Genomic DNA, 13,833 nt, shown 5'->3' with positions numbered 1-13,833 from the left:
CAAAATAAGCAAGGATATCTGCCATCATCTTTGGGAGAGGTAGACGAAATCCCCTCTCTACATGACTACAATACACGGATAGATATCCGCGTGGCGGACAGGCTGGTCGCTGATGGGCGTCCGCCAGTTGAGTTTCATAATTTTTAATCCACGAAAAGCAATCCGCCAGGCTCGCTAGATCCGCAGAGCTCATACGAGATGAGGTGGACTCGGCACGGGGTCTCTTTTTCCTAGGATGAACTGACGAAGAAGCCTCCATCCCTAAATATGACCTAAAACCGGTGGTCGGAATACAACGGGTAACGCCGATGGGAGGGTTTTGAACCTCGTCGGAACGAGTTCGACGTTTATTACACGCCGAGTCACGCAACTCAGCTAAATTACAACTAACGGAATCCTCGGAAGAAGAGGAATTCTCTGAGGAAGAAGAAGTCCAGCTAAAAATGGGTTCAGAAGATGAGGTTAAATCAAATAGCTCGGACGTAGATTCAGAAGAGGAAGAAGAACTCCTAAACATTCAGAAAAAATAGAATGGGAAAAGGTGAACTTACATGTAAGCGAAAGCTTTGAAGGAACTCTGAAACTCCCAGAAAAAGCTTCGAGCAACGAAAAGGTAAATGAAGACGAAATGGGGAAGAGAGAGAAAAAGAAGGAAGAAGAAGGCGTCTTCTCTTTCCTTGGACAGTGCGCCCGTTACACGTGTCACTCTGCGATTGGCATCGAAAAGAGTGCTCATTAATGCAGGTAGTCATGACGGCGCGCAGAAGCTCAAAAGCCCTAAAGGACTTTAAGGGAACTTTGGGGGGGGGGGCTTCTGATAACATTGAGATATTATCCCGAGGACCAAAAGGGATATTCACCTAAAGAACGCCGCGTATTGATCCTCCAAAGAGATCCGACTGGCGGATCACCAAGGTCCCATCAAAAGAGACCCGTCAGCGAACCTATGAGGCGAATCTCCTTGAACACTCATTCGCCATTAGAACGGCTGGGCCGACCCGACCATAAAGACCATTAATGAGCTATCAATTGGCTAACCGCCGGCTTAAAGGTAACTTGTAACCGCCATTAATGGAGCATTGATGGAGACTTTCTAGTTACTGAAAGTTACAAGTCACTAGCTATATATAGCCTACGTCTCAGGCTATCAAAGGTACACATTCATTCTTATCCTTTGTCAATTCAGTTTCCCCTTTGTTCTTCCTTACTGACTTTGGCATCGGAGCTTCCCCCCGTCGAACCCAACGACGCCCCCACAGGGACGGAAGTTAATAAGAATTTCCCCGCGTGTCATCAATATAAAATGGAAGAATTACTCCTCAAATCTCCTCACGTGTAAATCCTTTGGTATTCAGAAATCCTTTGGTATTCAGAATCTCTCTCTCTCTCAAAACTTCCTCAAAAATCTCTGAAAATATCCAACACTCATAAAATCTCCGGTGAAAATTCTGGTAAATTGATCACCGATGAAAGCCCCAAATCTACTCCTCAGTCTAACCTAACTCTGAGCAAACGCTGTCAAACGGACTCGGTAAGCTCCTCAAAACAGAAGAAACCCAAGGCTAGAACCATGGTAAAAGTTCACACGAAAGTCAAGAACCTAGAAGTCCTAAAATGCCGCTGGTTCTCTCCCAGCTTCATTACCACTGAAAAGCCATTCTGTGAATGGATTGAGAAGAACGAGTGGACATGCCTCTTCTCTCTCCCCGGAACCACCTATCCTCGGTTGGTTAGGGAATTCTACTCTGGTCTCCAAGTTGATAAGGACGATGCTGACTATCTGGAGACGCACGTTAAGGGTCACAAAATTGTAATCACTCCCTCCTACTTGGCAACCTTACTCAACTTGCCTAACAAAGGAACCGAGTTTAGAACAACAAAGGAAAATGTATCAACGGAACAGCTTGACCAGATGAAGGGATTCTGCAAACCCAAAAATCACAAAGGTGAAATGCCCATCACCAGTATGGGGCAAAACCAGAAGATGGCGCACTATATCTTGACAAACTTCATCTTCCCTAAACTCAACTCAGCCTCGTTTGCCTCCAACTTTGAGCAATGCTTTATATGGCACATGCTAACCTATTGCCCACTCAATATGCCTGTGTTTTTGGTGGGAGCACTTCAACGAGGGGGTAAGAAACTTCGACTAGGTTCTCTAATCACCAAGATCCTTGAAGATCACAAGATTGAGACCATCACTGAGACTAAAAGCTTGGGAACAGAAATAACCGCGGCTCTGCTATTTGGGTTATTGTTCAACCAACCTCTAAAGGGAGGTGAAGATGTAAAGGAAGATGAGGAAGAAAACGATGCTGAACAAGAAATTGAAACTGAGCTAGCAGCAGATGATGCTGAGCCAGAAGTTGAACCAGAGGAAGTTACTGCCGAGTCCCCTAAGGCAAAGAGGAAGAGAAAAACACTTGCCACTTGTGCAAAGGATATTGAAACTGTGCCCAGAAAGAAGAGGGCTATGACCAGAGGAAAGAATGTCGATGCTGACCAACCTCAGGTTACACCTAAGTCAGTAGAGAAAAGGAAAGGGCAAGCTGAGCCCGAAGAAGAAAATGAAGAATCCCCAGAACAACCTCTAAAGAAAAAATGTAGAAATTCTGGGTTGAAAGTTTTTGAAGCTGATCCTATTGATTGGGTTGCGACACCCAAATCTCACTGCACTCAGAATATCGAGATTGATCTTGAGAAAACCCCAGTTGAGCAAGCTGATGAAGGGGAAGAACAAAGACAGAATGATGCTCAGCCTACTGTTGAAGAAAAAGATGATGCTGAATTGGATGATGATAAGCAACATCAGGAGGCACATGTTGAATAAGAAGAAAATAATCAAAGAGAGGATCTGAATGTTGAAGCCGAGGTTGAGGATATAAATGCTCACACTGACCCTTCACCTCCAAAGACTAAGTCCCTCAAAAGGCTGAAAAAGAAAGCTGTTAAAACTCATCTTATTGATCTCTTGGGAGATTCTCCATCTTTGGAGCAAATTACGGATCCATCCACTATCCAGTTCGAGTATTTTTCCCACCATGTTGAGTCTCCTCCTAAGGAACCAGAGCAAAATCAAGCCTCTGTTACTCACACTGAGGAACATGCCAAGTCTCCATAGAATCCAAATCCTGCCGAGCAAGAGCTCGAAGAACCAGCCACTCAACATGGGGAGAAAACTATGGATCCACCTGTTCAAACTCCTGAAGAACCAAATACTCAAGCTACTAAGAAGCAAACTCCACCACTATCTAGCTCCACCTCCATTCCTGCGTCTGAGCCAAATTCCACCGATCAACTTGCATATCTTAGTGCAACTCAGTCTGGCCGTCGAATCATAGAAACGGCTCAATCTCTTCTCCAAGAGTTCACCACTTCTGATGCTGCTAGGTCTGCTCATCCTGAGTCACCAAATGTCCCTGCCATTACTCAACTTCTTACTGAAATTAACGGACTCAAGGATCTTATCAGTGTTATGACATCCGTTCAAACACAGCAACGTACGCAAAATCACATTGCCAAACTGACTGAGCTATTCCTTCTGATGATCAACCACATGAACTCCCTTGAAGGTAAAATCAACAATCTTTCTGCACCTAATCCAGGATATGCAGCTTCGGCTGAGTTAGATCAACACTTTGCCAAATTGAGAACAGACCTACCCAACCTTGGGACAACGGCCACTCCTGCATATGCCACATCTAGTGAGTTGCATGACTGCTTTACCAAGCTGACTGTCGATCTCACTTGTACACGTGAGCTCGTTTCCTCCACTTCTCAATGTACAATTGATCAACTGAGTGAAGCCGTGAGTCTTCTAAATGTCAACAAAGCTCAGATGGACGTTGATCCCAGCACCAATGATAAACTTTCACAAGGTATTCTGCAGGCCATTCGCTACGACAATGCTCAACGCATCTTCTATGACTCTGCCCTATTGAAGATGTATCATCAATCCTTTGCTCAGATTACCAGCTCCCTTACTTGGCTTAGTAAGTCCCATGAGTGTATTATCAACCTGATCACTGGGTCCATCCCAGTTCCTCGAAATGTTCGAGATGATTGTGTTCCTGTGATAGATGGCTTGAGTGAAAGCACAAAGAGATTACAACGCTATTCCACTGTTCTATCCTCTGCTGCACGGAATGACACCTTTGTCTATAAACCCGATGCTGGCAAAACGGGGGAGAGAACTCAAGCTGGAACTCAACAAAAGACAGGTGCATCAGGAAGCAAAGAGAAAGGAAAGGGTAAGGCTGTAGAGTGAGAAAGGAAAGGGTAAGGCTTAAAAGAGAGACTACTGAAACTTTTTTATGATTCTATTTTTGTGGGCACAAGCATTTTGCATTTGTATGTTTTATTCTAAGTTTCAAATGAACTGTGTTTTTTATTCTGTCCAAATGCCATGCTTATCAATGCACATTAACATAAGCAAATTGAACAAACAAATACTCAGTATACATAATAACGAGTAAATCAAACTGAGTATTCAAGTATTTCTGAAAGCTGACCTAGACTCAAAATAAATTAGAACTGAATCTAGTCAGTACACACATTCTTAGTTTGTCTCAAAATAAATATTGGAAGGTTTAAGAGGTAAATTAACAGATGCAACCCTTACGGGGGAGAAATTTCAGAAATATGAAAAATAAATCAATCATGGGGAATTTCAAAACTGAGTTCCATAATTATGCATTTTGCCAACATCAAAATTGGGGAGTTTGTTGAAACACCTTTCCACAAGATTTTGATTTGACAAAATCATCCATGATTAAGAGACAATTAAATTTAAGTGCTTTATTTTAATTGTACTAATCCGTTTGTTCAATGTTGAGTATGAATATAAATAAAGATAAATATAAAAAGAGAGACAGGAAGAAGTCAGCATGAAATGAACAAAACAAGCAAAGGTCAGCATAGAAGCCTAAAGTATCAAGCTGAGTGGAATTAAGCCTAGCATCAAGAGACTAAGGCATAAAAGTCCAACAAAGAGAAACAATGCAACTCAGCCTAAGAAACAGCAACAACAACTGTCTTACGAAGCTGAGCTGACCAAAAATATACTTAGCCTAGAAACTGCCAAAGATAATGATTTACGCAGTTGAAGCTGAGTGATCCTTCAGGACAGCATGAAAAAGTCGTTCGCTAAAAGACAATGATTACCGCCCCTCTGAACCAATAATTGAATCCTTGGAAATACGCAGAAGACACATTCCGAGATGTATGGGTCAATGGATTATTGGTAAAGGACAACTGGCATAAAAAGACAAGTCAGACGCAAGAAGACAAGCCTGACATCTGAAGGAAAACAGAGGAAGGGAATGGCCGGAACAGTCTGAAGCTGACCAGAATCTGTCCCCTAAAAGAGCCATTTTAACATTAACGGCTAAATCATTTCAAAATGATCCAACACAGATTTTCCCTATATAAGGACAATCAAACTTCTTGGATCATTGCAGAATTACAAAAAGAAAAATACAAGAGAGAAAAGATACAAAAACACTTAGATACAAAAAGAGATCTTACACCCATCTTCTATTCCTTGTGTAAATGCTAGAATGATTACTTGTAATCTTCTAAAGTGTTCTTTATTTGAAAAGGAACAAGTGTTTATCAATTGTAAAATTGAGAGTGTTGTGCTGAGTGTTTGGTTGTAAACATTCAGTGGTAGAGAAATCTAGGTGCTGGGTTGTAGCACTTAGTAGGAGTTGAGTAGACGAATAGAGGAAGGTACTCTTGCATATTCAACTGCCTTGTAATTGGTTTGTGCTCTACCTTTAAAGAGCTCAGTATTGGATTCTAAAAGCCCGGAGGACTCTGGGGACTAGACGTAGGCAGAGAGGCCGAACCAGGATAAGTGATACTGAGTAATCTCTAAACTCTCTCTCAATATATATATATGTGCATGTGTTGTGTGTGAAGTTTACTCAGCATATAAAATTGTTTAAAGTTGATTCTGAGTAATTTCAAGTGCTGAGTTAGAAGCTGACCTCCAAGAGTGTCAATATCTAACTTACAAATAAAACAGCCTTAGTCAATATCCGGCCAAAGCTGTCTTATAGCATATCTAGCCAAGCTGACCAAAAGCTGTGTTGACAAACTTGCAAAATAATTAAGTCAACATATCAATTAAACGAAAAAAGTTATATTAGTTCCTAACCCCCCCTTGGAACTAATCACACGGGACCAACAGCTTATAGCGGATTTCCTGGTAGAAGATTTTGGAAGATCTTCGGTTGATGGCTGGACTCTTTCAAATGGTCATTCTCATCATCCAGGATGTAGAAACATGAGGCTACAATAAGGGCAAACTGCCAAAGTCCACCTCTAGGTGAATTGACAGAGATGAATTGGCGGAAGATGCAAACTTCGCATGCGAGCTTGAGGCCACAATGGATGTAGATGCTGGTGGTGAGCCATGTAAAGCTATTGGTGTTTTAGTCGAGAAATGTAAGCCATGTGGGCTTAATGGAGATGATCCATGAGGTGCAATAGGCACCTCCAAAGGTACTAAATCAATTTTAGGAGCAATGGTTTATTGTGGCCAAGAAAGTGTATTATGTGCAACATTGTGAGTTGACGTATGACTTGAATCGAGTATGTGTCAAGTTGGAGAAATTAATAGAAATGTAACCATTAGAGCTAGGAGAAGAGCTGGTTATGAGTCATGGATACTAGAGGACTTTTTCAACACCAAGCATCAAAAGGAAACTCTTGTAGCACATGACATGAGATATAAGATTTAACCAAAATTGTATCAAAATATCGATAAACTTTGTGAATCTTATTATAGCCCAAAAATATGCATTTAGTAGAATGAGGTGCAAGTTTATGCACATTATATAAGGACGTAACCAAGGATACCACATACATCCATAAACTCGTATTTGAGAGTAGTGAGGCATACTTTGAAACAAGACATTGTAAGGTATATCAAAAAGAAACATAGAAGTAGGTAAATGATTAATTAGATATATTACAGGGTCAAAAGCTTATGACCAAAAAGACGGTGGTAAATGAGTTTGGTTTAGTAATGCAACTCCTATTTCAACAATATGGTTATGTTTTCGTTCAGCACAACCATTTTGTTCAGGGATATAAAGACATGAAAATTTGGACTATTCTATTATCACTCAAATATTTAGTTAAAGCTCGATATTCGCCTCCCTCGCCCCCAATTTGACTAAAAGAGTAGCCATTAAAAAAATTGGTTTTCAAACACTTGTATATGCTTTGATACCATATGAATCTTATGAGCACTATATTCACGACTCTTATTAATCTCATATATATATATATATATATATATATATATATATATATATATATATATATATATATTTATATGTATATAAACATTTCAATTCTAGAGAAGATGGTTTCGTAATTTACAACCACTATAACTTCTTGTAAAGTCTTGTATAATAAATACATCTTAATTAGATTTTACTTTCGTGTGACACGTAATATTCATATCATCGTGAAATTGACACTTTCTGAAAGATCTTGAGGTCATTTTGACACTTTAATAAATTTGAAATTTAAATATGCTGTTTGATAAAACTGAAAAACAAGTAGTGAATTATAAGTGTTGAAAGTATTAAACGATATATTTTTTAATAAATATTAAAAATACGTACTGAATGTAAAAATATTAGTTGATAGTGTTGAATTTAAAACTTTAATTTAAACATTTTGACTTATCAACTAAGTAATTTTTAACTTAATTAATATTTTAAGTTACATTTATCTAACACGTTTAATTTTTTTTTTATTAAACATACTTAACGCAAATAAGTGCAAAACGCAGTTGGAAGAGGATATGCTCTTACCTTATTTAATAACCACCCAAACCACTTAAGTTAATAGTTTAAGTATTTATTTATATTTAAGTGTATTTGATAACCTGAGGGCGAGCCTTGGCGCAACGGTAAAAACGTTGTTGCCGTGTGACCAGAGGTCACGGGTTCGAGTCTTAGGAGCGGCCTCTTGCCAATTAAATTGGCAAGGGAAGGCTTGCCCCCAATACACCCTTGTGGTGGGACCCCTCCCCGGACCCTCGCTCAGCGGGGACGCGTAATGCGACCGGGCCGCCCTTTTATTTTTCCGCATTTAATTTTCAGTTTTATTAAAAAAGCACCATTATCCATTAATTTACTATACTTAAAATAAGTGGGGGTAAAGGAAGGAAGAATATCAAATTGAAGTTAAAAAGAAGTAGAAGTAGGAGTAGAATCGTCTTTCCTAGCCCATATGCATGTTGTAATTTAATGTGTTTAACCTGAAATTGGCAATGTAATTTGCCAAATCGATAAACCCTATCTGTGTAATTTAGCGGTTACCGCCGTTATTGAGCTGGTGCTCACACCCATCCTGTCCCTGTGCACTAGTGTGTAGAGGACTGGTCTCAAGGGTGCGCCATCTCCCATCTCCCATCTCCCAAACCCCTTTGCTCTCTCTATCTGACACTTTTTCTTCGATCCTAATCTCGATTCCTCAATCTTCTATCTTCCGACCGAGATATGTAATCCTGCCCTGTTGATTTTCTTCCTCCAAAATCTGGTCATCACCTTCCTCCAGATTTACAGGTGAATCCTTAATTCATCTTCATTCATATTTTTGCATCAGCGGTTATTCATTGTGCTTGGAATGTGAACTTGTTTCGGTTTTTAGATTGATTAGAACACTTGTTTTCACTTAGGTATCCGATTTATTATCTGGGTCCTATGCAAAATCCCTTCTTTTTATTTTCAATTTGTCCTGAACGGTACTTATTGCTTTACTTCACATATATGGTAGTATCTTTGGATGGCTGATTCTTGTTGAATATTTGGCTGCTTGCTCTAATTGTTGGTTTTTAGCTATGCAGTTCTTCTTGAACTAATTGATTTGGTTGCACTCACTATTTAATACATATTATGTATGCTGTGAATACTGAATACTGCTTCTGATTGTTGCATATTTTAGTTGACTTCTGGTTGCTTAGTTGTAGCATTACTTGCATTGTTGGTTCTGGTTTGGTGGTGTTCAATGGGTCTTATGGTGTTTTAGGGACAGATGGGGAAAAGGGTTAAGAAAAAGAGCCGTGCACAGCAGAAGGACAAGAGAGTTGCAGCCCAATCTCCTAAAATTGCAACAGAAGAAAGCAGTCATCTTAGTGATGCTATTGATCATGACAGAGTTGCAGTAGTGAAAGAAAGAAAACCCTGTCCCCATATTGAGAAGGGTTTTAATTTAAATAATTTGACTGAGAAACTTGGCTCTCCAGGCTCTTTAAGGTGTGAGGATTGCAGGGAAGGTGCGGCTGATAAGAGGGGGACAAAGGCAAGGGGTAAACATGTCAAGAAGAAAGGATCAGCTGATTCAAAATCTGATTCAAAAGCCATTTGGCTGTGTTTAGAATGTGGACATTTTGCTTGTGGAGGGGTTGGTTTGCCAACATCCTCTCAAAGTCATGCAGTTCGGCATGCTAGACAAACGCGTCATCCCTTGGTAATCCAATGGGGAAAACCTCAATTACGTTGGTGTTTTCAATGTGACTCGCTAATTCCAGTTGAGACAACTGAAGGGACTGGTGAAAAAAAAGATGTGTTTTTGGATGTTGTAAAATTGATCAAGACACAGATATCAGAAAAGTCATCAATGGATGTTGAGGAAGTTTGGTTTGGAAGTGGAAGTGTTCTAAATGAAATAAAAGCTGAAGGCACCATATCAAGTAGCTTGGAGGCAGGAGGCCCTTACACTGTAAGGGGTATGGTTAATCTTGGGAACACTTGCTTCTTCAATTCAGTCATGCAAAATCTTTTAGCAATGGATAAGTTGCGGGAATTCTTCTACAATCAAGATGCATCATATGGTTCGCTTACTGTTGCATTGAAAAAACTCTTTCATGACACGAAGATGGAGACTGGTCAGAAGAATGTGATCAATCCAAGATCCTTTTTTGGATGCATTTGTTCCAAGGCTCCTCAATTTCGGGGGTACCAGCAGCAAGACAGCCATGAATTGTTGCGTTGCTTACTTGATAGTTTGTCTTCTGAAGAGTTGGCTGTGAGAAAACAAATAAATGCTTCCAGAGAAGATGGAAATTCTTTGAAAGGAGGCCCTACCTTTGTGGATGCTCTATTTGGTGGTCGAATTTCTAGTACTGTTTCTTGTACTCAATGTGGGCACTCCTCAACTGTTTATGAACCATATTTAGATCTCTCCCTCCCGGTTCCAACCAAGAAACCTGCAACCAAGAAGGTACAACCAGTAACTAGACAGAAAAAGACAAAGCTGCCACCAAAAAGAGGGGGGAAGGTTCGAGCACAGGCTAACAAAGACGCAGATACGCTGCCAGCACAGAGTATTTCTAATTGCAGTGGGTCTCCATGCCAAACTCAATCAACCACTCCTGATGCAGAAAATATGGTGGCTTCTTCCAGTGATGTTGCAGGAACAGAGTCCCTTTGCTTAGTTAGTACAGCCGATAGTAATGGTTTAGCCTCACAGCATTTATCTAATGTTCCCAATACTGATAATGAGCAAGTTGCTGATGCTACAGTGGAGCAAACAGCAACATCGTTTGAAGACTTCACATGGATGAATTATCTTGGACCAGAAACTATATATCTTGGACCAGAAACTATATCGGATGAGCAGGAATTTGCTCCACAAGATAATGATGCTTCAACATCTCAGTGTCCTGAAAGTACGAATTTAAATAATGGTTTAATGGAGAGTAGTCAATTACGTTCTGCTGATGGAGGGCCAAATCTAAAACTGGATTCTTCTTCTGTGAATCCGTGGGAAGAGGAGATTCCATTACAGATTAATAGCTCTGAAGTTCTGTTGCTTCCATACAAAGAGGAAAGTTATACTGATGGGGGGATAGTGAAAGGAGAAGATGAGGCCTCATCCTCTGTTGCAGGGTGCAGACAAGAAGAAGCAGACTTTGATGGCTTTGGTGACTTATTCAATGAGCCTGAAGTAGCTTCTGCACCTGTTGCTGGGCCATCCTTAAGACCTGGTTTTGCAGCGGCGCACAGCAGTGAGTCTGATCCAGATGAAGTTGATAATAGTGATTCTGCAGTGTCTGTTGAGAGTTGTTTGGCTCATTTTATAAAGCCAGAACTGCTCTCTAATGATAATGCTTGGGAATGTGAAAACTGTTCGAAAGTCCTGCAACGCCAAAGATTGGAAACCAAGAAGACGCAAGCAAGAACTGTATTAAAAATTATGACAAATGGAGGTGAGACTCAAATTGAGAGTCACCCACCAAGTTTAGACAAGAACATTTTTTTTTCTAATGAAGTTGGAAAAACAGAAATATTTTTACTGATGCTTTTCTCGCTTCTGCAGGTGACAGCTTGGTTTCAGATAACGGTAAAATGGATTGCTCTAGTGAAAATTGCAGAACAACTGAAGGAGGTCAAACAGATGAGCTGAAGCTAATTGATATTCAAAACAAAGAACAAAATGATGAGATGATTGCTGATACTATGGAGCCGTCCCATTCTTCTACTGACTACAAATCATTGGGTCAAGAAAGTTTCAGTTGTCCAGGTGTTAGCTCTTCTAGTGTTGATGAGCCAAGTAGCACGGGATATGCAACTGCTAGAGATCAGTTAGGTGATTCCCAGTCCTCTGGAAATTGTGTAGCAGAGGAAGAGGGAGATGAAGGTGAAGAGACAACATCTAGAAAAGTAAAAGTAAAAAGGGATGCAACTAAGAGAGTCCTCGTCGATAAAGCACCGCCTATTTTAACTATTCATCTAAAAAGGTTCAGCCAAGATGTTCGTGGTCGTTTAAGCAAATTGAACGGCCATGTCAAATTTGGAGATGTACTTGATCTCAGGCCATACATGGATGCCAGGTACTTATTCAACACTTTCTTAGAGTTATAATTCATTTGATTTATAGTCTCACTAGTTTTCTTTATCCTGTTGCTTGCATTTAAAATTTGTGGAGTCTTTTTCTGAAAAGAATGCTTTAATGTGATCTATACCATTAGTGGCAAAGATAACTCCTTCGATTCATTATTTACTTTTGATGCTTCTGTCTTACTTCTTTTGTGCATTTATTACACGTGCCATAAGAAACCACTCATGTAGTAATTTCAGAGGTTTGAGTTAAGATATGATAAATATTTTAGATACTTCAAAGATAGTTATAGGCCAGGTGTAGCACGTCAATGCAGAAAAAAGTTATGGCATGCACCTCCTTGTATCCACATATGGTACAAGTTTCTCAGCTATCTAGTTAACTTTTCCTTCTTTCTGGATATGCTTTCCTGACTGAAAAAATGAATTTGTAAAATGAAGTTTGCTTTTCTCCATTGCATAAAAATTTGGTTTGTTCATGGTTTATTGGATATCCAAAATACTTAATATAGATGTTAATTATAGGCCTTCCGCTGATGCTTTAGCCAATTGAAAATATTTCATCCTCTGTGTCTTCTTTTTTGTTAAGTAAAAAATTAATAAATAGTAACATCACCTGCATCTATCAACATGCTATGACCTTATTCCTTCCGCTGGGAATATATATGTTATAGATAATAAACCTATTCTTGGAGTCTTCCCTATCAACTTAAGCTTTTTAATTGAATGGTTATGACATGATTCAAAAGCTTATCAGACCAAAATGTTTAGATTTTGAGGCCCTAGCGAAGGTAAAGTGAGATTGTGGGAGCCATGGAGTATTACATTCAATTCTTAACTAGAATTGGAATCCTATGTATTATTGCTCTCTTGCTAGTGATGGTATTGAAGAGCTTCAAGATCTTTTATCTTAATGGCAGATAGGTAGGCCGTGGGGATTGGGATTTTCCACTGTTTTCTAGGCTTTTGATCCAAATTCTGGAGATCATTTTCAAGGGGTGTCCTTTCTGATTAGGTAACGACCAATTTTTATAATCGTGCCACTTCGTTTTGCATGATGATTCACATTTTAAGTTGGTGTATCGCATACATGTAAGCAGTAACAGTCCCCTGGTAGCTGCTACAATATACGGGTGGAAAAAATATGCACATTTGGATAGATTTAGTGAACATAATGGGATTTGGTTATAAGCATCATTTTTAAATATCTTTCTAGGACCTGAACATGCCTAAAAATGTGAGTGAAATAAACAAAATATCGACTTGGCTTTGGTGTCAATAAGTCAGGTACTCCCTTGCCTTCTAGCTCGCTCGACATGCCTTTTAGCTCATATCCTCATGGAGAATGATTTAAGTGCAATTTTCTCTGAAGTCTAAAATGTAGGTGTTCTTTGATGGAAAGGCTACCTACAAACTTTACAATTTCTCGTTTGCGATTTTATAAAAATGAGTTAAATTTTGTGTAAATATCCTGAATATACATTATATAATTGCTTAAATTATGGGCAAAAGCAGGTGTACGGACAGAGAAGAATACGTGTATCGTCTGCTAGGGGTAGTGGAGCATTCGGGTACGATGAGAAGCGGTCACTATGTTGCTTATGTGAAAGGAGGCAATAGAAGCAGCAAAGGCATGACAGAGAATGAAAAAGGGGGTGGTATCTGGTATCATGCAAGTGATGTTTATGTGCGGCAGGCTTCATTGGAAGAGGTTCTTCGGTCGGAGGCCTACATATTATTCTATGAGAAGATCTGATATATATATAAGTTATTTGTTTTTTGATATATGTGATTCATCATTTGAGATTAGGGTTGAGTACCCAAAAGAGAGGGAGAGGGAGAGAGAGAGAGAGAGAAGGTGAGTGTACAAGAATGATCATATATTTGATACCCCATTTTTTGACGTGTAACAAAGCAAGCACTCTGTACATTGTGAAATCAATTGTTAGAAAATCCATTTTGCAGAGTC

The 13,833-nt window shown here is 39.5% G+C and overlaps 1 pseudogene; it reads left to right on the top strand.

Moving 5' to 3' along the window:
* The first annotated feature begins 8,247 nt into the window (after window positions 1-8,247).
* Window positions 8,248-13,833, top strand: LOC136219355 (ubiquitin carboxyl-terminal hydrolase 2-like; annotated as a pseudogene).

The sequence above is a fragment of the Euphorbia lathyris genome, chromosome 2 (genome assembly GCF_963576675.1).
Source record: "Euphorbia lathyris chromosome 2, ddEupLath1.1, whole genome shotgun sequence".
Taxonomy (NCBI): domain Eukaryota; kingdom Viridiplantae; phylum Streptophyta; class Magnoliopsida; order Malpighiales; family Euphorbiaceae; genus Euphorbia; species Euphorbia lathyris.
The sequence above is the reverse complement of the archived record's forward strand: the minus strand, read 5'-3'. Positions and strand labels throughout refer to the sequence as shown.